Source organism: Hyaena hyaena, unplaced genomic scaffold, assembly GCF_003009895.1.
Source record: "Hyaena hyaena isolate Hyena2069 unplaced genomic scaffold, ASM300989v1 scaffold_92, whole genome shotgun sequence".
NCBI classification, from domain to species: domain Eukaryota; kingdom Metazoa; phylum Chordata; class Mammalia; order Carnivora; family Hyaenidae; genus Hyaena; species Hyaena hyaena.
This window is the reverse complement of record NW_024080723.1, coordinates 3,014,748-3,041,219: the sequence shown is the minus strand read 5'-3', so window position 1 is coordinate 3,041,219 and position 26,472 is coordinate 3,014,748. Positions and strand designations below refer to the sequence as shown.

The 26,472-nt window shown below is 33.8% G+C and overlaps 1 long non-coding RNA gene across 1 annotated transcript in view; it reads right to left on the bottom strand.

Annotated features, from left to right (window-relative positions):
* The window catches only part of LOC120233474, a 164,910-nt gene extending 144,391 nt beyond the window's left edge, over positions 1–20,519 (bottom strand). The window contains exon 1 of the long non-coding RNA XR_005528836.1: positions 20,451–20,519. This is a non-coding gene — a long non-coding RNA (uncharacterized LOC120233474). The remainder of the gene's footprint in view (positions 1–20,450) is intronic.
* Between the last annotated feature and the right edge of the window lie 5,953 nt (positions 20,520–26,472).

Sequence of the window (26,472 nt, the reverse complement as noted above, 5' to 3'; positions counted from 1 at the left end):
AAAAATGATTAAAGGACAAATCTTAAAGTCTCAAGAGACTATGGAATAGGTTACTAGCTGTTTTACTACATTTTCATTGGAAAATTATAGGAATAGTAGCAGCTAGCATTTTTTTTTTTTTTTTTTTACCGTAATTAAGTAGATGCTTGCCTCATCTGCATTCCTTAGATCAACTCAGTGGAAATATAGTGGCATGGCTTATACACAAAGAAATTGAGGCTCCAAGGTTTTAAATAACTTGCTAAAATTAGCAAGAACTATTAAGTTTTAGCAACAGGAACTAAATCTGGTATAATGGATTCAAAACATTTGTATTTTCCATAACTACCCTCTTACTTTCCATAAGACTTTCCAGAACTACAGACTGTTCATTCACAAACTCTGCATACTGAAAGGAAGAACATGCACCATGAAAATATGTACATAGAGCAATATGGACTGAGAGCAGTGAAGAACTCATCGTAAATCCCAAATTATATTAACGTATAGAAATTTGACAAAATGACTGATTTGAGCAAGCCTACAGTATTCAGAAATTCTGTGCCATCTCCATATTTATAGCAATCACTTAAACTTTGATACACATATGGTGATTATCTGAGAAAGGGGACAGAATTTGGACAGTTGAAGGGTAAATATATATCTCAGATATTCCAGCCAGTGCCTAAATGCACTTTCATTCACAAAAATAGAGAAGGCAGGTCAGTTCTTCAGTTGCAACTTATGGAACCCTTAAATAGACTCTGAAACTGATGATTGCTGGTGACAATGACAACAGTTCTCCAGGGAGTAAATTATGGAGGGGAGAACAGAAAGTCATCCATTTACTCCTCAAAACTGGTAGGGGGTAGTTTGCCCAGGAGGAAAGTAAAGAATAGAAATAGAGCTGCATTGACAAATAAGTGTCTATATAAGTGAGATCAAGAAAATGCTTTTAGATAAAAACTAATCCAAACTTTGTATAAGATGGTTGACTTCACACTGTTTCTTACAACCCATAAAAGAGATTTGGAAGTCACAGTAGTCATGTTCAGTGGACATTATGCTGCTGTTATTAAAAGGTCAATGGAATATTTGATGAAAAGTGTCAAAACCCCAAACAAAATATATAACTTACTTTTGGGAAGAAGACAGGATAAAATTTGTATTTTCCAAAGAAAAGTATACAGCAAAAATATAAAGAGAATAAAAAGGTTTAAAAGGAGAAATTGACAGTGATCAGAGCCAAAGAAATGGGGAAAAAATGAAAGAATGATAGACTACATTTGAATTTTTAACCTGGCAGAACCAAGAATAAGAACAAGGATGCTTCTAATTTATAGAATTATGAAGATGTTAGCTAAAAGTCAGAGTATCTGTCCCTGGAATGATAGAAGAAAATTCTGTTGAAGCCTAAGAAGATATGGACAAACAAAAGCAAAGACAATTTTAATATATAGAAAAATACTTACAAATGTAAATCCCAAAGATATTCTCGTGGTTTATTTGGGGGATGATTTGTAGACTTCAAAAGAATAAAGATATTTGTAGCTAAATGTACTGTTTAGGATGGTAAGACAGGTAAAAATACACTGGGTAGAAAATGGGCCTTACTAAATTCATAATTCTTATATATTATGTGAGTTATCTAAACATGAATAGCCTTAGCAATTTGATTGTAGTTACTAATTTGGGGACATTCTAAAAATTAGCAAAAGGAAGGTGCAAGCCACTGATATTCTAAACCTCTTTTCTCCCATTATTATTGTCAAATATTAAAGTGAAACAAAATTATTTTAGAAGAAATAGACTGCAAATAAGAAGAGGCATCTGGCTGGACTACTGAAAGCCAGGTGAACTTTTCTTCAGTCGAGTAAACGAATTTCATATTTAACTCTAATTACCACCACTTTCACCTTACTGCCTACATAAAATCCTTAGGAAGTACATATTTGTTACAGTATGTACTTTACCATCAAGTGATTTTTTTTGTTTACCTCTTGACTTCTTCAATGCATATACTATATTGAAACTCTAGTTACTGCTTTTCAATATATTTGAGTCTAAAAGAGTACTGATTTTCAAAGAAGAGAAAATGTGGATATGAATTAATGTAAGATATGCAGAAAATATATTAAATACTTAAAAGCAATCAATTAATTTGGTTATAATAAGACTAAAAGATGAAAAAAAGTCCATCCTCTAGAGGATGCACAGACTTAGAGGACACTGTAAAATTGATACTTTACCCAAATGTATCCTAACACTTTGCCTTCCAACGTCAAAATAAGAAATGACCATGCATCTAAAATCGATGTATTTTCTAAAAATTCCATTCAGGGAATCATAAACTAATTTTTAAATTATTTCTTGCATAAAAACTAGTATAATAAAATTTTCTCTGAATTCCAAGCTAAGAAAAACTTGTTATTGCTGATGCACTGTTATGGATTGTTTAACAGGACAGAAAGTTTTAAGGGATCCATATTGTCTTACTCTTAGCTTTGGTTTCATTGGAACTCAACTTGTTTTAGCTGCCATTGTTTCTCTTATCCTTTCTATCTTAATAACTATGAGGCTAACTCTACCACTTTTATTATTTATTTCTTTTCTTTCTACTATTAACCAGGATATAAAAACAATTTAAGTCTGTATTACTTAGGGTTCAACTCAAGTCTTTTAAGAAAAAGGCCCCAGAGTATACTAACTGAAAAGGAAGTTCATTTCTCTCTCTGGGTAGTCTAGATATGATCAGTCCAAGACTGACAAGGTTGTTTCACACCACAAAGTCATTTGGGTATCTGGGTTCCTGGCATCTTATGGCCCCACTATATCTTTAGGTGTGATCCTACATGGTTGAAACTACATTCTCTTTACATCTGTTTGGGAGCCAATGAAAAGAAGAAAACAGAGGAAGCCCTGGGAAAGTATCATTTTTTTAAAGAAGTCTCAGAAATTGCATTTATCTTTTCTGCTTGTTCCCCATTGCTCTGCATTTAACCATGTTACAACTCATAGCTATAAGGAAAGCTGATAAATGGTACGGACCAGCCATGTGCCTAGCTAAAATTGGGTGGAATGGTATATATATTTCCATACGGAGGAAGAAGATGGGTACTGCAATAAAATTACCATCTCAGCCATAGCTTCTCTGCCTGATATGTTTCCAGTTTACCATCTGGCCTCTTTGTGCAATAAGAAAGTGACAGCACATTTCAGTGGAGGGTCTTTAAGTTTTATAAATAGACAGGCATGGTTTAGCACCCCAGTCCCACTGATTATTAGCTGTAAGTAGCTGTCAAGTTACTTAATGTTCCTGAGCAACCATATTGTCATCAAGGAAATTAGTATAAAATATCTAACTTAGAGGTTTGTTGACTTAAGTATAAGTTTTTAATGTAGTATAAGTCCAAATTAATATATTACAGAGAAAACATTATCTTTCTGAGGTTGCTCTTTCCTGACATATTTACTGGGGTCCATTAGTTACAATGACACCACAATCAACACAGTCTTCTGGATTTACTTCTCTAAGAACTTCCACCTACACACACCTCAGATAAGCCTGGATATATTAGAAAGGAAGACCAGAAAGAACCACTTTTTACAAAACACATGCTAAGGAATATTGTTCCATTACAATTAAATAGGCCGGAACTGATATTACAGACTAAAGGCTAAATGCATATTTACTATTTCAGCTGTATGCAATTTAGTAAGTCGGTGCTACTTGGAAAGCAATGCTTTGCAAATGAAATCCTTTTTTCTTCCACTAATATTTGTTTTGGTTTCAATAATAAGTATGGAGACAACTGAAAGAAAGACTGTGAGAGTGGGAGTCACCTGCAAGAATATATACTTGAATGATTTTCTCCTGATGTGCCTATTAGTTACTATGGTGACAATCTGTTCAAGCATTTAAAGAGAAAACAGTGTGCCTCATTTTCCAATCATTTGAATAACAGAATTTTTAATTTTAGTTAGCAAAATTACGTTTAAAATTGTGCTTAGAAATTTGTTTTTTATCTTTTTACATGTATAACATGTTAATTTTGTGAGGTCTTCCAAATACAATTTTCAATTCAAAATCAGTTTTGTTAAAATTGATAATTGCCCAAAATATTTAGTACAAAGGTCTCTGATAAGCAAACATTTTCTTCACTGTGTGACTAGAAATCATATATTAAATGTAAAAATTGTTTATTCATATATTATATCTAAAACGTATGTTTGGATAAGTTATGCAATTAACATAATCATTCAAGTTTTAATGAAAGTCTATGAGTGTCTTTTACTCTCTGAAGTAAAATGCATTCAGGACTTTCAGTAACACATTGAGTTTATGGTCAGTCCCATGATTAATTATTCAAATTACTTATTAGCAATTTCCTCATATATATGATATTTAATTTAAGAATAATTTTATTTATTTATTTTAATTTTTTAATGGTTGTTTATTTTTGAGACACTGTGAGTGTGGGGAGGGGCAGAAAGAGAGGGAGACAGAGTCTGAACTGGTTCCAGGCTCTGAGTTGTCAGCGTATAACGTGATGTGGGACTTGAACCCAAGAACCTCGAGATCATGACCTAAGCCAAAGTTGGACTCTTAACTGACAGAGCCACCCAGGTGCCCCAATTAAAAATAATTTAAAATGTTTTACCATGAAATGATAATTTTAACCTGTCCAGCTAGTAATTTTTTGTCTTAGAGATTATAGTCTATTGTTTAACCTTGCTTGTTTTATTGATATTATAAATAATGTAAAACAAAATGAGTAAATTTGAGGACAAAATGAAATTAATTACAAATGAAAAGAAAGTTGCAATCAATCCAAGTAATTAGAATTTAGAATCTAAAATAATTTCAAGCAGCAAACTAATGACACAATCTGTATTTCTAAATTTCCAACATCAGCTGGACAACCTAATTCTGAACATTTGCTTCTCTTTTCAAATGCTGCATTTTTCCTGCTTATGGTTTTTATTTGTTGTTTTGCCTGCTTCTTTATACAGGTATGCCATTTGTGATCTACCTAACACTTTGTCTTGATAGAGTTAACCAATTCAATTATTTGCTCTTCTTTCTGAGTTCATATTTCATATATTTTTGGGTTGCTTACCCTTTTGCTCTTTTTCTCACTCTTTCAGTTTTTATTTGAATATAGTTGACACATAAAGTTTCATTAGTTTCAGGCATACAACATAGTTATTCAACAACTCTATACATTAGGCTATGCTTACTACAAGTGTATCTATCTTCTGTCACCATACAGTGCTATTACAATACCATGGACTTTATTCCCTATGTTGACCCTTTTATTTCTGTGACTTTTTAATTCCATAATTGGAAATTTATACCTCCCATTTTCCGTTACTCAATTTCCCATTGCTTTAATCCCCTCTCCTCTGGCAATCATCAGTTTTTTCTATGAATTTATAGGTCTGATTCCACTTTTTGTTTATTCATTTGTTTAGTTTTTTAGATTCCACATATTAAGTGGAATCATATGGTATATGTCTTTTGTTGACTTATTTCACTTAGCATAGTACCCTCTAGGTCCATCCTTTCTCTGACATCAATCATTAAGGGAAACAAAAGCAAAAGTAAATTATTGGGACTACACCAAAATAAAAACTTTTGCACAGCGAAGGAAACAATCAACAAAACAAAAAGGCAATGTACTGAATATGAGACAATAAAGAACTCATACAACTCAACACCGAAAAATACCCCCAGAAACACAAACAAAAACAACCAATCTGATTTAAAAATGTCCAGAGGACAGGGATAGATATTTTTCCTAAGAAGACACACAGATGGCCAACAGACATAGGAAAAGATGTTCAACATCACTAAGCATCAAGGAAATGCAAATCAAAACCAGAATGAGACTTCATCTCATACCTCTCATAATGACCGGAATCAAAAAGACAAGAAAGAAAAAGTGTTGGTGAGGATGTGGAGAAAAAGGAATACTCATGGACTCTTAGAGAAAATTCAAATTGGTTGAGCCCCTGTGGAAAACAATATGGAGGTTCTTGCAAAAATTAAAACTAGAAATACCACATGATATATAAAGCAGCCCAGTGTTCAATGATGGATGAATAGATAAAGATGTGTGTGTGTGTGTGTGTGTGCACGCGTGCATGTGTGTAATAAATATTATGCTGCCACACAAAAAGAATGGGATCTTAAGACTCTCTTCTCTTTTTGTTTCATTAAATTGAATTAAATTTACTTTAACAAGACTACTTGGAATCTACTGTTCATTTATAGGTTGTCTAGCTATTTAAATCATATAATCCATTTAGAAGTAAATATATTTAGTTGCATAGTGGGTACAGTAGTTGTGCTTATCTTCTGGGGATACTGGAAAGGTTGAAATATACATCACATCAAAGCTTGGAAACTATCGATGAATTATTATTATCCTATAATGTGTCCACTGTATATTTTTTTAAGCTCTCTCTCTCTCTCTCTCTCACACACACACACACACACCTATATAGTTATTTTCTGAATAATCGGTGTCCTCACAAGAACATATATCAGTAATGTTAAATTTCCATCAAAAAATCAGATCAAATTGTACAAAATCATCAATGACATTAAATATCCCTTAAAATTTTAAGTGAATGTGAATGGTCCTTTAGGACCAGCTCTTAACTGAGTACTTTAACTATTAGTGAGCTATTAGTTAGCATAACATTTATCTTCACTATGCCCATCTTCCAATCCAGCTCTGTGCTAGGGTACCCCTTAGGAATATTGTCTTAAGAAAAACATTATTAACTCATGAGGTACCGGGTAGTGAGCAGGATTATCAAAATAAAATTATAGACAGGTCCAAAGTCTTACTCCCCAAATGAAGAAAAAGAAACCACACAGCTACACACACATTCACAAACTAGAAGTGGTCAATAAATATGGTTTTGTGAAGATGAGACTCATAGAACCTTAGTGAATTTCCTCCCTGACAAAATCAACAAAACCACTGGCAAAATTATCTAAATGAGCTATTTCTGAACTCTGGAAATTAATCAAAGGCAAAGAATAAGCTAAAAGCTTTTGTTCAAGAAAACTACTAAGCTTTTTGAAAACTTCAGGTCTGTGACACTTTAGCTTGGAGCTACACTTCTCATCTATATCTTCAGCCTGGTGAAGTGGTAGCCAGGAAAAGCCACAGCCTTAGAGCTAATGGTGGGAAATGACATCTTTTGAAGCTCTGTTAACAGTGATCTCCCTCAGTCAATAACACCACAGCTGCTTAAGGCTATGATTTCAGATGGAGCAAACAAAAACTTATTTGAAATGAGAAAAGGATACCTAATGAGCTGGTCCACAAACAGCTGACTATGAAAAGCTCCAACATATTCATGGTGGTATGAAAGGTGAATCCAATCACAGGGTTGTCCACACACAGGAAGTACTTCGAAAGGACAGGTCCCAAAACACTCACTTTGGGCTTACCCTGTGGACCTCTAAACACCACCAGATATAAAAGCTAACATTGATTTGTAAATTTTCTAAAATTTGAAGGCATGTACTCACAAACAGATCTCCATACCAAAAGGTGGAATACATTCTAGGTAAACACATTTAAGGAAGTCTTTTGACAGATCATTTGTTGACTACCAAACTATGAAATCAAAATTTAATTAATTTGCTAAACATCTCTCAATTTAAACAGATCAAGACAAAATATAAAGAACACAAGTAGCCAATTACTACACAATTTAAAAACATAATAGTGAATTATTATAAACAATCTTACCAATATATCAGTATACCTAGCCAGTAAATTTGACTAATAATACAAAATAGAGAAATTCTTTGAAAGAGACAAATTTCCAAAGTTCAACAAGAAGAAATAGATAACATGAATAATCCTATACATATCAAAAACACTGAATTTTAGTTGAAAACTCCCTAAGGAAACTACAAGATAAAATAGGTTCACTGGAGAATTCTAGCAAACATTTAAGAATTAATACTTCTATATAATCTCTTGCAGAAAATTGATGAGAGAATACATCCCAAATCATTTGATGAAGCCAGTTCTACTCTTATAACAAAACTAGACAGATAGTACAAGTAATTACAAATAAAGTGAAAAATTGCCAGTAAACAAAGGTATAAACCAATATCTTCAATAACTAATGTGTAGAAATTCTAAACATAAGTTTAACAAATCAAACACATTGATACATATAAAGAATAGTCATGATCAAGGGTGATTAATCCCAGGAATGCACACTGGCTTAACATTCAAAAATTAATCAATAGGCTTCACTATATTTACAAAACTAACAAATAATAAATATGTGACAATCTCAGTAGACATATAAGAAACATTTAATAAGTTATAACACATGTTTCATTTAAAAAAAAGAAAAAAAAGAAGAAGAAGAAGGGACACTCCTGGGTGGCTAAGTTGAACCAGCATCTGACTCTTGACTTTGCCTCAGGACATGATCGCATGGTTCCTGGATTCAAGGCCCACCTCAGGCCATGCACTGACAGCATGGAGCCTTTCTTGGGATTCTCTGTCTTTCTCTACCCTCCCCTGCTCATGCTTGCTTTTTCTGTCTTTCTCTCTCAAAATAAATAAACTTAAAAAAAATTAACAACTTTCAGCAAAACAATAATACAAGGAAATTTCTTACCCAGGTATAGGAGATCTATGAAAACCCATAGTTAGCATACTTAACAGTAGAAGAGTGAATATTCTTCCCCTGATATCAGGAACAAGACAAGAATACCCATTTCTACTATCTTATAATATAGATATATAAAAACGTATAATAATAACATGATTATATAGATGGATAAACTGGGCCAAATGAAATTAAGTAATATGTATACAATAACACAATCATTAAATGGAAAAATGTGAAGCCTAAATTGCTAATTTCCATCTTAGTGCCTGGCTAACTCTACAGTTCACAGAATCATCTACAAATTGGATATATGGTGGTAAAAGTGCAGAACTTGAGTCAGAAACCTGGGTTTTAATTCATAATTTGCCATTTCCTTGCTCTATGGCCCTTGTGATTTCTCACTCTCTCATTATAGAGCAGTATATTTAGAGGACTACTCAGGGCTACTGGTAATCTGAAATGAACCTAGGTACATAAAGCCAACTTAGTAGGTGCTCAGGGCCCAGCCTCATTCTCTTGGTGGCCTTAGAGTGGTTCACATGGGTCATACCAGAGGCATTAGTACTTGATAAAAGACACAGTCAGTGAATCATGAAGTCAGCATTTAACTTACTGTGTTCTATGGAAAGTTACTCTTTGGTGACACTCTGTAAAGACAGGGTCTCAGGGGCATTGCCTGTCACCCTCCTGGAGTCTTGCCCTACACACAGATTTCTCAGAAATCCTTTCAACATTTAAATTAGGTTAATGTAGTGTTCCATTTTTTTTGAACCATCAGAATTCTCTTGTACTGAATTCATCAGAATTCAAGTTAAGTGAGAGATCATCAGAATCTCTTTTAACTCCTAGATAAACTAGTGTTCCATGGAATACTCATTGGGATACATCCCCTTAAGTCACAGGGAGCATGTAATACCTGCGTCAACAGGAAAATGAATGTTCATTTTCTGTAGAAACTCGTTCCTTTAACACAGGTTAGAAGAAACAGTTGAGATTCATTCAAAATAAGAGTTACTCTAAGAATGAATACTCCATGATTTCATAGCCTTAAATTAATGCCGTCTATTACCTCTACTTTGATATGTTCTTGCATTTGTCTATGGTTGATAGCAGTTTAAGATTTTCTTCAAATCTCACCACAGGTTATATAGTTCTAAAAAGAACCCTGGAGGGTACAGAAATGTGTCTATCTACATTGTTATTGAAATCACAGATGGAGATCTATTCCTCCTTTTGCCTGAATTCTTTGGTTGCAGACTTTTTCTTCAGTAAAAATTTGTTTATGTGATAAGGAGTCTGTTCTAAATATATAAAAATAAAATTACTCTCAAACTCATTAGACAATTGGCCTATAGCATAATGAATCTCAAAATTAGCATTCATTTTTGAAACCTAAATGGTTTAACTTATTGCTACACCAGCTCTTTATTTCATGGACTATAAAGTTTACGAAATATTGAGCTTCATGGGCTATGAAATAAAAGCCTATAAAAGTGTCTTGGAATGTGTAATTATCTGCTAGATCGGACATTTTTACCAAACCTATAATAAAATTCATTGGGAGTTTTCTGTTAGAATCACTTGATATCTAAAAACAGAGTAAACTAATTGGAAAACAGAGAAGACCATTATGATATGCAAATAAAACAAATGAATGGCATTTAATAACAAGATCACATCATTCCAAAATTATTCAATACAATTAGGTTTTCTTAAACCACTTTTATACCTGCTGAAAAATCTCAGAAAATAAGTAAACAGGTTTAATTACAGAAAATAAAACAAAATCACTATCACCAAAGGTCTAAATCTGATACTTGACAGTTTTAGTACTTATTTTACTTTCCCTTCAAAATCAACTGAGAAATTGTTTAGAGTATTAAATGTATCTTTAGGTGAGCTACAATCCCCCTCCCTCCCTCCCCCTCTCTCTCCCTCCCTCTCTCTCTCTCTCTCTCTCTCTCCTGCATTACAGATTTACAATTACAATGACCTCAGAGGGGAAAAATCATTTCATATAATCCTGACTTATTTCTTAACATGTAGGTATCAAAGTTTACTTTTCATTACTATTTGATTTTAATCAATAGAACCAAACTAGTGATTGAAGTTCTTATGTAGTGCCTTACTGCCTTCAGATTCCTAACACACTTTCTTTCTTATATCCCATTAATGTATATTGTGACAATGCCCTCTATCCTCACTGTCATCCCGGAAGACATACTGGATGGAAGTTTACCTTCTTTTACCTCACGCTGTTAAAGTGTCAGTTTTATCTTCATTCTTTATTTCAAAAAATTCTCCTAAAATCTGGTTGAAGTTTAAAATACAGTATTCTAAACATTCAATTTAATATCCTATATGTAGATGTTCCATTTTGGTCATCATATATCTGACCCAATTTTTAAATTATTCAGATATTGTTAAGTTATTCAGATATCTTGCTATTTAACTCTGTGTGAATATATACAGTAAAAACTTTTTAAAGAGTTTTATTTCACTCTACATATTCTTGTCAATTGTCTCCTCCCTTTTTAGCATAATTCCTGCAATAGGACAGCACCTAGCTGTCCTATAAGATATGCTTCAATTCTATAATGGAGCAGCTGATCTTTTTTTTTTTTTTTTTTGGACATATAGCAATGATAAGGATTACAATTTCCAGCCATTGGAGATTTGTATAGTCCCTTGGCTAATTCTTACCAAGTGGTCCATGGTAGGTTCTGGGAATCCTCTTTCATGGCAGCTCTTAAGTGTGCTTTGCCCTTTTCTTTTTCCCCGTATCTGTTATATCAAGAATTCAGGCAGTTCCTAAGTAGTGGCATGGCTGCTAGGGTGACCTGCCACACTTTCATATATTTACTTGGTAGAGAAACAATAATCCCTCACGGTATAGACAGTTGGGCGGCACTCAGGGGACAGCAGGCAGCGTGAGCTTCACACCCCCACCAGGTCTTGTCCCGCCTCCAAGTCTATGAGAACAGGGCCGAACAGCCCGCAGGAATGCTCTGCGCACACCCTGCGCACAGGTCTCTGTCACAGCTGAGGATCATCGAGCTTGTGGAAACTCAATTCAGGGAGTTTCTGCCAAACCGACTCAACATTTACCCAAGAGGAAGATACTCCTAATTATCCTGAACATAAGCAAATTTCTCTTGCAAATAGAAGGAATACTTTTCGATCCCAGAATGTCTCTGGGGAGGGGAGATATTTTCAAAGACAAGAGATGTCTCTGGAAGAAGTGACTACCTAATTGCTCCAGGGATGCCTGCTTATGTAACTATTCTGAAGTTGGCTCCTGGCCTTAGAACATATGCAAAAGTGCCAGATTATTAAGAATTATCACCTAATACTTTTTCTCAAATATGGATGTGGTGACACATGAAAATAAAGTTCACAGTACATGCATGGTGTGTTGGAATGTGACTCCAATGGAACTGAGCTACCCTACCAGTTCTGGATACTTACCTCCTAACTTTTATCTGAGAACACAACTTCTGCTGTGTGGAAGTCATTTTTATTTTGATTTTTTAAAACTCAAAATGGAACCTAATTCTTACTGATGCAGTTGTTTTTGTTGGTTCTTTTTTTAATTAAAAATTTTTTTTTCTGAGAGAGAGAGAGAGAGAGAGAGAGTGAGCAAGCGAGCATGAGCAGCGGAGGGTCAGAGAGAGAGGGAGACACAGAATCTGAAACAGGCTCCAGGCTCTGAGCCGGCTGTCAGCACAGAGCCCGACGCGGGGCTCGAACCCACGAACCGCGAGATCATGACCTGAGGCGAAGTCGAATGCTTAACCGACTGAGCCACCCAGGCACCCCTGTTTGTTCTTTAAAAATATGTCAAAATGATATAATTTAATATTAGTGAACTTGCAAAACACAGAAAAGTGGGAAAAAAAACAAAGCTACCATAATTTACACATCTAAAAAAAACTATAAAAATGCAACATATATGGTGCTTCAAATGATATTATAATGGAATATTTATTCATAAATATTGATGTACATTTTTTATTATTTTGTGAATGGAGTTATTGAGATCAAGTAACTATGTAAAAATATTTCTAAGACTCTTGAATTTAAATGTCAAAATTGTTTTCTTAACATAAATTTCATACAGATCCACTAAGAGTGAATGAGAATAGTTTCTTTTTTTTAACGTTTTTATTATTGACAAAGAGAGACAGAGCATGGGAGAGGCGGGGGGGGTGTGGGGTGGACATAGAATCTGAAGGAGGCTCCAGGCTCTGAGCTGTTAGCACAAAACCCGATGCAGGGCTCAAACTCACAAATCGTGAGATCATGACCTGACCAAAGTCAGATGCTTAACTGACTGAGCCACTTAGGCACCCCAAGAGTAATTTCTTTAACATATTTTAACTTATATTTTTTAGATTACTAGTGAATTTGAACATCTTTATATGCTTACTAACTATCTTTTTTTCCTGAACGTTGATATCTTAGGTTTTGGTGAGTGTGTATCTTAGGATGTGTGGCTAAACTCATTTGCCTTTTCCTTTTGCAGTTAGTTGGTTCAGGTCACATACCTCCCCGGTGGAATGAAGGCAGTACTAGTTTAGGAAACTCCCAACTTGGATTATAATTAGTTTTCCATGATCCATCCCCTTCCAAATAGACTATGCTTTTGGATACTACATTTTAAAATGTATACATTACTAAAACTTAGATATCCTTATACTTCATCAGATGATGGGCATAAATCATTGCTTTTAATTAGCAAAAAAAAAAAAAAAAAAAATCCCCACATCTCTAACTCCTAAATGGCAAAGATTGTTTGCTATCTAAGAATATCACTATTGGTTATATCAGGGCACTCTACCCATGCTCATGGGTAACACATTTTTCTAATCTACTCATAGATGCTTACAGTCCACAAAGTCACAGAAAGAAACACCTCTTACTGCCAGGGCTATCAACTTTGCAAATGTCTTGGGTGATAATTCAACACCCTAAAAAGATTCCTATCCCCATGGCTTTCAAAAGCACAAAGGCTTTGAGGTACCAATGTATTCCATCTTTTCCCCATTATTCAAGGGCCGTTCTGTATTATTCTGCTTGATTCTTTTATTCACATTTTTTCCTTATTTACCATTATACTGTTTAATTTTGGTCTACATATTTTTCTTTTCATGGGACAGGGTGGGGAACTAACCCCATGATGTTCTCTTCTATCACCTCCTCCAATAATTACACTTATATTAAAATATAACTGAAATAGCAATTTCATAATACTTATATAACCTACTAAAATTATTGCTTCACAATTATGCTTACTAATTTGTTAATAATAATTAATGCATTTCACATTTTATTATGCTTTAGCTTTATTTTTCTCTGATGCTTTAGGCTATTTGCCTTATATCCAGTTATTTTTTCCCTCCTCTAATTTGTCTTTGAAGTTATATTCTGTTTGCACTCTGGAGATACTGACAGTTTCTAGTGGATGCTAAGAATGAGGTTGTCATTTCAGAATAAACCAAAAGAATTTATAGGTTCATTCTTTCAAATCTGCAGAAGGTTCAAGGGATTGCTATTTTGCTTTAAAAAGTATAAAAAGAACACAAGTACAGGGCAGTCTTATTAATCTATCTATCACCCCAAATGAGTCTAGACATGATAGGCTGATCATAGAGATTTGAAGAATGGTAATATTCTGCCATCAGCTTCCAGGGGGTATTCATTAGGTATGACAAACAGGAATCCTACTTGGATATTTAATTCCATGATATTAAGGAATTTTCTACTAAAACTGAAACACAGATATTATATTTTCCAACTAGAACAGTTTTCTTAACTGGTTGCATGAGAAATATGATGTGAGGACTACAGACATTATATTTGTAAGTCACTTAAATCTCAGTTGAAAAACATAACTTAAAGGCCTACTAGTATTATTTTCATATTATTACATTCTGTTATTTTGCAATTAGAACAGTGCTTATGTACAAAAATTGCTTTTAAAAGATAATCTATATGACTCATACTTGTACATATCCATCCAATTTCAGTTTCTCATGGAAAAAAAATCTCTAAAGTCAATTCCAGTGTTAAAATGACATTTAATTGCTTAACAGCAATTAAAGAATTAGACTGCTTATATTATTATAGCATTTTGAAGCAGAAAACTAGAATGTCCATTATTTTATAAATTTAATTCTCCTTGTGATTAAACATCTACTAGTAGAAAATGAGGTACTTAGTGACTTTCTTGACTCCTGAAGTGATAATCCCTTCATTTTACACCAGAGATTAAATTAGTAACTTGAAGACAAAGTCTATTAGATACTACCATGGATTCAGATTAGCACATCTCTCCCAATCACTATAGTATATGTTTAGAAGCTCTACATGTAGAGATCATTAATTTCACAGACTGCCTTGCCCAATAATTGCAGTTGTTAAATTATGCCAGTGTAGTCTTGGGCAGTTTCCCTGTTACTTGATTAGTATACAAGTTTCATTTTAAAGCCTACCTAATAACCAGCTGTCTTCTAGAAAGATGTAAAATAAAATTAATGTGTGTTTCTAAAGTGGCATGTAAATTGACTCAAGCTATTATAATCTACTTTTTATTCATCTTATAATTTGTGAAGTCTGAGACATTCTTAAAAATCTACCTATGAATAATACTGTGTATAGACACAGTTGTGAGGTATTGTAATATTTTGTCAATAATGAAGTCAATTTCCTTGTGCTCAAGAGTAATCAAATAAGTGGGCTTACCATGGTCTTTATGTTTAGTGTCTGACTTTTGCATAATGCTTATCTAAGGATATACTTCACTATTTTTTTAAATTTGCATGTATTGTGGTGCCTCCTCTAACATTATTCATATTTATAGGCCATACAAATCTAATACATCATATAAACTTCAACGTGATAGTTATGAGAGAATAGAATTATCACATTTATTTGAGTTAATTTTCTGAGTCTTTACTGGTTGCTTACATGTTTCTATAAAACTGAAGGAGCATTTACCAGTTTAGAGCAAGCCAGTACAATAGGGTTCTTTGTTTAAAAATATATTAATAATTTGAAAAGCAATGCTTGGTCATTAAACTTTAAATCTGACACGTTAAAAGTAAAAAATAATAGAAGGAACAAGGGAAAAAGACAGGACTAATTGTGTTTCATGGGACCTCCGAAGCCTACTTTAACCACTTAAGATAGAAGTCAACTTTAAACCATTTCAACTCAATGTAATTACTTGCAATATAAGAGTGTGAAGAGCTCTTCTGGCCTGATTCCATGTGAAACTGATGAAACTATATATAAATATCTGAAAGTCTCTAGAAATTAGTCCTAAAGGGTTATAACAAATGAAGAAACATCTATAAATCTCTAAAAATTCAGCAAAAAAAGGTGAGAGTTTGTGCTTTGAACCAAAACCTTTCTCTCCCTTTCTCCCCCCAGATCGGCATGGCAGAAACTACACTCCAGATTGTTATTCTCAATACTGGACTCCTTTCCACTTCAGCACCCAGACTGAGGATTTTCTTTATGGGAAGAACAAGATGTCACCATTTCTCACCCTGTCCCAACTACATGTTGTTGAAGTAAAGCTCCCAGAAAGTATGGTAGAGAGGTAGGAAATCTTTTCTTATTCCTAGTACCAGCTTATGAAATTGAAGATCTGCTTTGGCCATGGCGTATAGAGACGACTATGCCCTGATCACTCTTGCTCTTAGCTTCTAAGACAGTGGCTCAATAACAGGAATGGCAAGCCAAAAGGACCCAAGGTTGTCACCCTCCCCAAGGAGTGCTGAGCCCCTAGAGGAGGGGTGCCATTCCCAGAGAAGCTTAGTAGTGTCCTCACCCTTAACTTCAAAGTCCAGGCTCAGAGATTTTCCCAGGTGTGGGCAAAGAGGAACAGCCACTGAAACAGCTCCTAATCTCTTCCCCCAAATTTGACTTTATTTATAGCAGAGAGTGAAGAAGTTTAAGCCTAAAGTCATCCTCAAGAACAGTAGAGGTTGTGGTGAAACAAACGTAAGAGGAGATCGAAAAATGCCTACTAAACTGTAGGCTAGCTAGTTTTTAGCTATTTCAGTAAACCTGGAAGTAGAAAGTTGGGAGGAATCCTCTTGGGGTGAGCACAAAAATGAAATAGTAACCTCAGCTATTGAAAAGAGCCAGAATTTAATTGGATTCGCTTGTAGAATTTTAATAGCTTAAGTAATGCCCTACAGAATTATTAGAAAACTGAGTAAGCAGCTAGGGCAATTTAACACCTGGGCCTGGTCAAGAAAGAGAGTCCTCCTAAACCACTTGTCGTCTCTGGATGACTAGAAACAACATTCAAGTCTGAATGCTGTGTGTGTGTGTACACATGTGTATGCATAAGGAATAGAAGGGGGTAGACTCAACTAAATAATCATCTAAAGCAGTCACTAAACATATAAACAAAAATAACAATAAGACGCTGAAAGGGAAGGTGGAACCAGTATCCAGAATTGGTACAATATATTATCTAATATGACGTTTTTAACAAAAAATTTATAAGGCATGAAAAGAGAGGAAAAAACAACTCATACACCAGAATGAAATCACACACACACACAGACACACACACACACACACACACACACACACACACACACACACCCCTGTGAGAGAACCAGATAACAGATTTATCAGATTTTAAGGTAGCCATTATAAGCATGTTTAGAGAATTAAAGAAAACCATGATTAAAGAAGTAAATGGTGATGTGGTGACAATGTCACATCAAGAAAGGCTATCAATAAAGAGAAAGTATAAACAAGAACCAAGCAGAAATCACGGATTTGAGAATTATCTTAACAGAAATAAAAAATTCACTAGAGGGGCTCAATAACAGACTGAAATTTCAGAAGAAAGAATAGGATAACTTGAAGATAGATTGATATAGGGATGATGCAAGCCTAAAAATGTAGAGAAAATTAGTGAAGAAAAATGTAGACTCAGTGAAATGTGAGGAACTATTAAGCACACCAAAATAGATATAATGAAAGTACTAGAAGAAAGGAGGAAGAGAACAAAGCATAGAATGCATTAGAAGAGATAATGTTTAAATTTTTTTAAAGTTTATTTAATTTTGAGAGAGAGAGTGTGAGCATGGAAGAGGCAGATAAAGAGGGAGACACAGAATTTGAAGCAGGTTCCAGGCTCCAAGTTGTCAGCAAAAAGCCTGACACAAGGCTTGAACCCACGAACCATGAGATCATGATCTGAGCTGAAGTCAGATGCTTAACCAACTGAGCCACCCAGGTGCCCCAGAAGAGATAATGTTTTAAACAGTACCTTAATTTGATGAAAAACATTAAACTATAAATCCAGGTAGCTCAGTGAATTCCAAATAGGATAAAGACAAAAATATTCACAGGCACATCATATTAAAAGTGCTAGAAGTCAGAGGAGAAGACAATCTCAAAAGCAATAAGAGATAAATGACTTATTACTTACAAAAGAAACTCAATAGGATTAACAGTTGAATTCTCAGTAGAAAAAATATAGGCCAGCAAACAGGAGGGTAACATATTCAAAGTACTCAAAGAATAGATCTTAACCAAGAATCTTGTATCTAGCAAAGCTATCTTTTATAAATGAAAGCAAAAAAAGACTTTCCTAGATTAAAAACAAAAACAAAACCAAACAAAAATAAACTGAGAGAAATTGATGCAACTAGATTCACCTTACAAGAAATATTTACACATTTCTTCAGGCTGAAAGCAAGTGACCCCAGATAATAATTTGTATTCACACAAAAAAACAAAAGCTCAGTAAAAGTAATTATATAATTTTACAAGACAGAAGAATTCATATTTTCCTCTTTATTCTCTGCTGGTTTAAATCAATTGCATAAAATATATTTATAGTATATTATTGGGTCTATGAAAAATAAATACAATATATATATAATATATCTGTCAACAATAGTGCAAAAGAGGTGAATAGAGTAAAACTGTTTTGGGTTAAGAAAATGACAACAGATAAAATTCTATATTATTGGGTTTAAAACAGTAGTAAATATGTATAATTATTGCGAAAGGGGGAGAGGGAATAGAGAAACATGTCTATTTATCACTAGAATTAAGCAATTATGGATCAGAAAGTAATTCAGATAAGTTCAAATGTATATGATAAACTGTAAAGCAGTAATAAATGTAAAAATAATGTAACTTACATAATGAAATTATTATTAAACATTAATATTTATATGATGAAAGATTTACTTAATAAAAAAGAATTTTAAAAAATAGAGAAACAAAATATGTCAGAAAACCTGTAGAAAATTTTAAAAAGTGAAATGGCAGACATAAATCCAACTGTATAAATAACAACATTAAGTGTAAATGAATTAAATACATGTTCCATTTATATACTATCTAAAGGGTACACTACTGTGAAGCATTTGAAGAATACCAACTCTTTATAAAATATTTTTCCCTGAAAAAATAGGAGGGAAAACACTTGACAGCTTATTCTGTGAAGCCACCATTATCTTGATACCAAAACCAAAGAGAGCACACCAAAACTAGAGATCAATACATTTTATAAATATGTATGCAAAAATATTCCACAAAATACCAGCACACTGAATCCAACAAAATGAAAATAATTATACAATATGGCCTAATGGTATATATCCCAGGAATTCAAAAACATTTCAATATCTCATGTCAATTAATGTAATACATCATATTAAAAGAATAAAAAAAATCACATGCTAGTTTCAAGAGATGAAGAAAAATAATAAAAACACAACAATATTTCATGATGAAAACACTCAATAAACTAGGCATAGAAAGAAACTCCCTTAACCTCTAAAAATAATCTACAAAGATCCTCAGTTATAACATACTTAATAGTAAAAGACTGAATTCTCTCCCCCTAAGATCTGGAACAACAAAGAATGTTCGCTTTCACTACTTCTTTTCAACATTATTTTGGGAATTTTATCCATGTCAATTAGGTAAGAAAAAGAAACAAAGGTCATCTAAAGTGGAAAGAAAGAAGTAAAAATAACACTACCACAGATGACATGATCCGTGTGTCTTAAGGAATCCATTAAAAAACTATTAGAAATAACAAATGAATCAGTATGTTCACAGGATACAAGATTCATTACACTTGAAATTGCAGCAAACATTCTGAATGTGAAAATAAGAAAACAATTCTATTTAAAATATCTTCAAGATAATACTCAGAAATAAGTTTACAAAATAAACGCAAAGCTTATCCTCTGGAAAACAAAAAACATTCCTGAAATAAGTTAAGATATAAATAATTGAAAAAGCACCAGTTTCATGAATCAGAAAATGTAACATTGTTAAGACTGAAGTAACTCCAGACTGAGACTCAGTGCAACCCAATTAGCATCCTAGCTGACGTCTTTGTAGAAATTGACAAGCTGACTCTGTAATTCATATAGAATTGTAAAGGACCTACAATAAGTTACCACTTCACACCCACTAGGGTGACTAGAAACAAAAGTCAGATAATAATAAGAGTTAGTAAGGATTTGAGGAAGTAGGATACCTTCACGAATTGCCGGTAGGAATATAAAATGACACAGTCACTTTGGAATAGTCTGGCAGTTTATCAAACAATTAGAGTTACCATATGACCCAGAAAATTTCTGACTAAGTATACACTTAAAAAAAATGAAAACCTATGCTCACACAAAAACTTTTACAAATGTTCAGAGCAGTATTCATTATTCATAATAACCAAAAAATAGAAACAAGTCAGTGCCCATTGACAACTGGGTAAACAAAATATGATATATCTATACATTGGGTCCTAATACCTTTTTTATCTGGGGAGTCCTCAGGAAGCAGTGGTGTTTTTTTGTTTTCTTGTAGAAAAGTAGAATCTGAGGAAAGATAAAAAGAAACAAAACACTTTTTAAAGTCTCTGGAACTAGCATCCCATCCAAAATGATCATTTCTATTCACATTCTAACAGTTAAGGAGGCAAGCCCTGAATCAATGATGAAGGAATATCTTCTCTACCTAATAGAATGGTAGATACTGCAAAGCCATGTGGCAAAAGGTGTGGTTGTATAACCCTGTGAAGGGAAGAAGGGAAGAGCTGTGAACAAGAATTCAATCTGATATAGTACAAATTATGGTTGTGATTCCAGGCTATCTCTAAGGTTTCCTCCTTAGAATTTAATTTGTTCTCTTCTCATAGACTGCAGTGTGAAAATGGAAGTAACCAAACTTCAAACACGTAGGTCAGGATGATATACTTAGAGATGCCAGGCTTATAGGACCGAAGGAACCTGGGTGCCAGAAATACCTCTTTGAGCAGAGCTAAGCTGTAAACATAGATTTCTGGGCTGCTTATGAGAGACAATCTATGGCTATGTTATTAAAATTTCTGTATTTTGAAAGATCTTACAGTATGCTTAATTTAATAGTACGGTTACTATAATCTTAATGTGGCTGATCTTACTGAGTGCTATCTGGGTGTAGTAAAACAGCAGAATATATCAACCATAATCAAACATATTAGTAAATACAAGCACATTTGTTTTATCCCTGGGGGTTTAACAGTGAAAATTAAATCTGCTGCATAATAAATTACAAGTATAAAGGGTATCATCAAAGTCAAAGTTTAGGTATAACAAGGGAGATCTAACTAGTCTATTGATTGAGTCAAGAAAGGCCTCTTTAAAGAAGTGGTGTTTAAAGTGATTCCTAATGGCAGAATGGTATTTACATGGGTAAAGGGGCTAAGGGTGTTAAAAGGTGTTCCGAACACAGAGAAAACCAAGTCATTTAATGACACACAACAGGAAAAAACATGGCATACTGAGGAAGTGAAATGCATTCTAATGGCCAGAGTTCAAAGAGTGAGGAAGGAGGACTAGAAGTGGAGGCCAGATCTTAGAGACTCATATGAAAGATACGGAACTGTGAATAAAAATTAAAAATAAATACAATGATACAGTACTGTATACAGTACAGAAGCTATAAACACAGCTTCAAACAGGATATGATATATAATGTTTAAGTTTAAACATCTTCAGAATATAGATAATTAGATTTTGCTGACTAAGAAGAATAATTCAGTTTGGGGCATGTTGGAAGGGTCATTCCTTCAAGATATTTAAGCAGAGACATTCAAACAGTTGGAAATCTAGATGGGGATTCAGTCAACATTTCAACAGGTCATATGTGTTTTACAGTTACTGTAATACAGATGATAAGAATCAAAGTAAAACTGATCCTTTTTTATTAATTCTGTATTTGTAAATCCGCCTACTATGATTTGTGATCCCCAAATCAATAAACATTAGTGTTTTCCTGGACAAGTACAGGACACATGCCTGCCCCCGAAAGATCCCAACTGCGATGGCATAGGGGATACTCAGTCCTCTTGCTTTACTCTCATACTGCATGGTCTATTTAGTGGCACTTTTTTTTTTCTGATGATTTCATCATTTAAAATGGCCCGAAGAATAGTGCTTAAGTGCTGTCTAGAGTCCTTACCAATTAAGAAAAATGTGATGCGCTCTATGGAGAAAATATATATGCTAAATAAGATCTGTTCAGCCAGGAATTACAGTGCTGCCGTCCATGAATTCAGTCTTAATGAATGAAAGAGCAGTGTATTTCAACAAAGTGCCTTTAAACAGATAAACATATAAAACAGTTATGTTTTGATCAATTGACAAAAATGCTGCAGCCAGAGGCTTAAAACTTAATCGAATTTCTCCTCATGTCAATAATTCAGTATTCGCTAATTCAGACTTGGCAGTGGCTTCTTAGTACATAATTATTCTAAATAACGAGAATGAAATGTAAATAAAGTGTAAAGTTTCTTATATTTGCCCGCCTATCCTTTAAGACACAGGAATTTAAATTTAGAACTTTAAGAATGTTTATGAGCAGGGACTTTATAGATATGTTTTATTGAGGAAAGAGCTACTATGCTATATATTTCTGCTGGCTTTCAATATATTTCATTTTGTGTTCTTATACAATAGCATCCGTCAAATAACATTTAATCATTCATCTAGATTATTTTAAATTACTAACAACATATAATTAATGGGAATATACATGGGAAACAAACAGTTCAATGGACATAAAACATTTTGAGAGCAACTGGCAATAGTAGAGATTCAAATATAAATAAAGTATATGTATTTCACATAATTAGGACCTTTACTCAGAGTAAAAATACATTTGTTGAAAAAACGTTGGCTAGCCTGATTTGTCCTATAATTAATATACTAATTCATTGTGAAGTACAGCTTCATTGCCCATTATTTTTCTATTTTTAAAAAATTTTTTAATGGTTTATTCATTTTTGAGAGACAGAGACAGCATGAGCAGGGGAGGGCTAGAGGAGGGGGACACAGAATCTGAAGACGGGCTCCAGGCTCTGAGCTAGATGTCAGCACAGAACCCGACATGGAGCTCGAACTTGAGATCATGACCTGAGCTGAAGTTAGACACTTAACTGACTGAGCCACCCAGACTCCCCAATTGCCCATTATTTTAAAATAGTACAACTTCATACTCTGAAATATAAGGCAAATGGACTAACACTTGGAACAAATTATGTCTATGATTTTTTCCAGGCTTATATATAGGTATAAGCTTATGAAAATTATTAAAAAGTAAACTTTCTTTAAGAATAAAAATATTGATTTGTGTACAATGTTATCTAAAAATTGGATGTAGGTGACTAAAGATAACCAAAATTCAAAACTTGTAACTTACACTGAAAAGTCTACTGAACAACTGATGGGTCAACAAAGAAATCAAAGAAGATATCAAAAACAAACAAAAACAGAGACAAATGTAAATGAAAGCATAAGAGTCCAAAATCTTTGTGATGTAGTGAAAGCCATTCTAAGAGGGAAATTTATAGTGATACAGGCATGCTTCAAAGAACAAAAGTATCTAACAATCTAATTTTATATTTTAAAAATATAAAAACAAAGCCAAAAGTTAGAAGGAAGAAAATATTAAAGATTACAGTGAAATAAATGAAATAGTTACTAAATTACTTAAAAAGGAAAATAAGAGAAAGTTCTTTGAAAAGATGTATAGAAATGATAAGGTTTAGCTAGGACTCAATTCATTTTTCAATCAGAAATGAAAGAGAAATAACAAACACAACAGAAATTAAAAAGGGAAAAAAGAATGAGACAAATATGATAAATTATGTGTCAATAAATTGGACAACCTACAACAATGGATAGAAGCATAGTCTTTCAAAACTAAATCAGGGAGAAATACACACAAAATCTGAACTAATTATGAATGAAAGTGAATCAATAATAAAAACAATCCCAAAAGACAAATGTATAGGACCAGATAGCTTCACGGGTGGTTTTTATGAAATATTTAAAGAAGAACTAATACCCATTCTCCTCAAACTATTTCAAAAAGAATATAAGAGAAATAAAAGTTTCCAAATTTATTCTTTGAGACCAGCATTATCCTGACTCCAAGACTAAAGACACTACAGAAAATGAAAACTACAGGCCAATATCCCTGGTGAATATAGATGTAAAAACATAGATTTTAACAAAGCATTAGCGAACCAATTGAACAATGCATTAAAAGGATAATTCTCCATAATCAGGTGGCATTTATTTCAAGGAGACAAGGATGGTTTAATATCTGCAATTAAATCAACATGATACATCACATTAACAAAATAAAAGATAAAAACTATATGGTTATTTCAATAGATGCAGCAAAAACATTTGACAAATTTCAACATCCATTCATGATAAAAGCTCTCAAAGTGGGTTCAGAACAAACATACCCCAACATAATAAAGGTTATATAGACAAACATACAACTAATATCATACTCAATGCTGAAAACTGAAAACATATCCTCTAAGATCATTAAAAAGATGAGGATATCCACTTTCATCACTTTTATTCAACATAGAATGGGCAATCCTAGCTACAGCAATCAGACAAGAGAAATAAAAGACATTCATTGGCAAGGAAGAAGTAAAATTGTCACTATTTGCAGATAATATGATACTGTATGAAGAAAACTGTAGAGACTCAACCAAAAAAATTAGAATGGGGGCATCTGGGTAGCTCAGTCGGTTGGGCATCTGGCTTCGGCTCAGGTCATGATCTCACAATTTGTGGGTTCAAGCCCTGCATCGGGCTCTGTGCTGACAGCCAGCTCAGAGCCTGGAGCCTGTTTCAGATTCTGTGTCTCTTTCTCTCTCTGGCCCTCCCCTGCTCACACTGTCTGTCTGTCTGTCTCTCTCTCTCTCTCTCTCAGAAATAAATTTTTAAAAAATTTAAAAAAATAGAATAAATGAATTCAGTACAGTTGGAGGATACCAAATTAATATACAACAACCTGTTGCATTTCTATACACAAACAATGAAATCACAGAGAAATAAAGAAGGCGTTCCCATTTCCATTCGTTCCAAAAAGAAAAAGAAAAAGAAAACATGAATGAATTTAACCAATTTAACCACTAAGATGAAACACTTTCATTCTGACAGTTATAAAGCATTGAAGAACAAAAGTGAAGATGACCAAACATATGGAAATATACTATACACATGGATTGGAATAATTAATATTGTTAAGATGGCCGTATTACCCAGAGCAGTTTACAGATTCAATACAATCTCTATCAAAATATCAATGATATTTATCACAGAAGTGGAACAAATAATCCTAATATCTGAATGGAATCAGAGAAGACCCACAATCACCAAAGCAATCTTGACAAAGAAAAAATCTGGAGGTATCACACTCTCTGCTTTCAAGATACACTGTAAAACAACAGTAATCAAAACAGTATGGTACTGGCACAAATACAGATAGATAGTGGAACAGAAGAGAGACCCCAGAAATAAATCCATACTGTATGGTTTGTTAAAAGATGGAGTCTCTTCAATTAATGATATTGGGAAAATTGGACAGCTACATGAAAAAGAATAAAACTGGACTTTCCTTTTTTTCAAGTTATTTATTTATTTTGAGAGAGAGAGAGAGAGAAGGAAAGAAAGAATCCCAAGCAGGCTCCACACTTAACATGGAGCCCGACACAGGGCTCAATCCTATGACCTTGGGATCATGACCTGAGCTGAAATCAAGAGTCAAGTGCTCAACTGACTGAACCACCCAGGTGCCCCTGGATTACATTCTAACACTGCACACAAAAATAAACTCTACATGTCTTAAAGACCTAATGTGAGACCTAAAATTATACAACTCTTAAAAGAAAACATAGACAGTAATACATTTGATATCAGCTTTAGCAACACCTTTCTAGATATGCATCCTCAGGCAGGGGAATCAAAAATAAAAATAACTTATTAGGCCTATATGAAAATAAAAAGCTTTTGCACAGTAAAAGAAAACCATCAAGAAAATATAAAGGCAGTGTACTGAATAGGAGAAGTTATTTGCAAAGAATCTATCCCGTAAGAGTTTAATGTCCAAAATATATAACGAATTTAACAAGTCACATCTCAAAAACAGTCCCATTAAAAATAAGTAGTTTAGGGGCGCCTGGGTGACTCAGTCTGTTAAGTCTCCAACTTCTGCTCAGGTCATGATCTCATGGTCCGTGGGCGTGAGCCCGGTGTTGGGCTCTGTGCTGCCAGCTAGCTCGGAGCTGGAGCCTGTTTCAGATTCTGTGTCTCCCTCTCTCTCTGACCCTCCCCTGCTCACTCTGTCTCTCTCTCTCAGAAATAAATAAAACATTTTTTAAAAAGTAGTTTAAATAGACACTTTCCAAAATAAAAAAAGCATACAGCTGGCCAACAGACACAGGAAAAGATGCGGAACGTCACTAATTATTAAGGAAATGCCAAT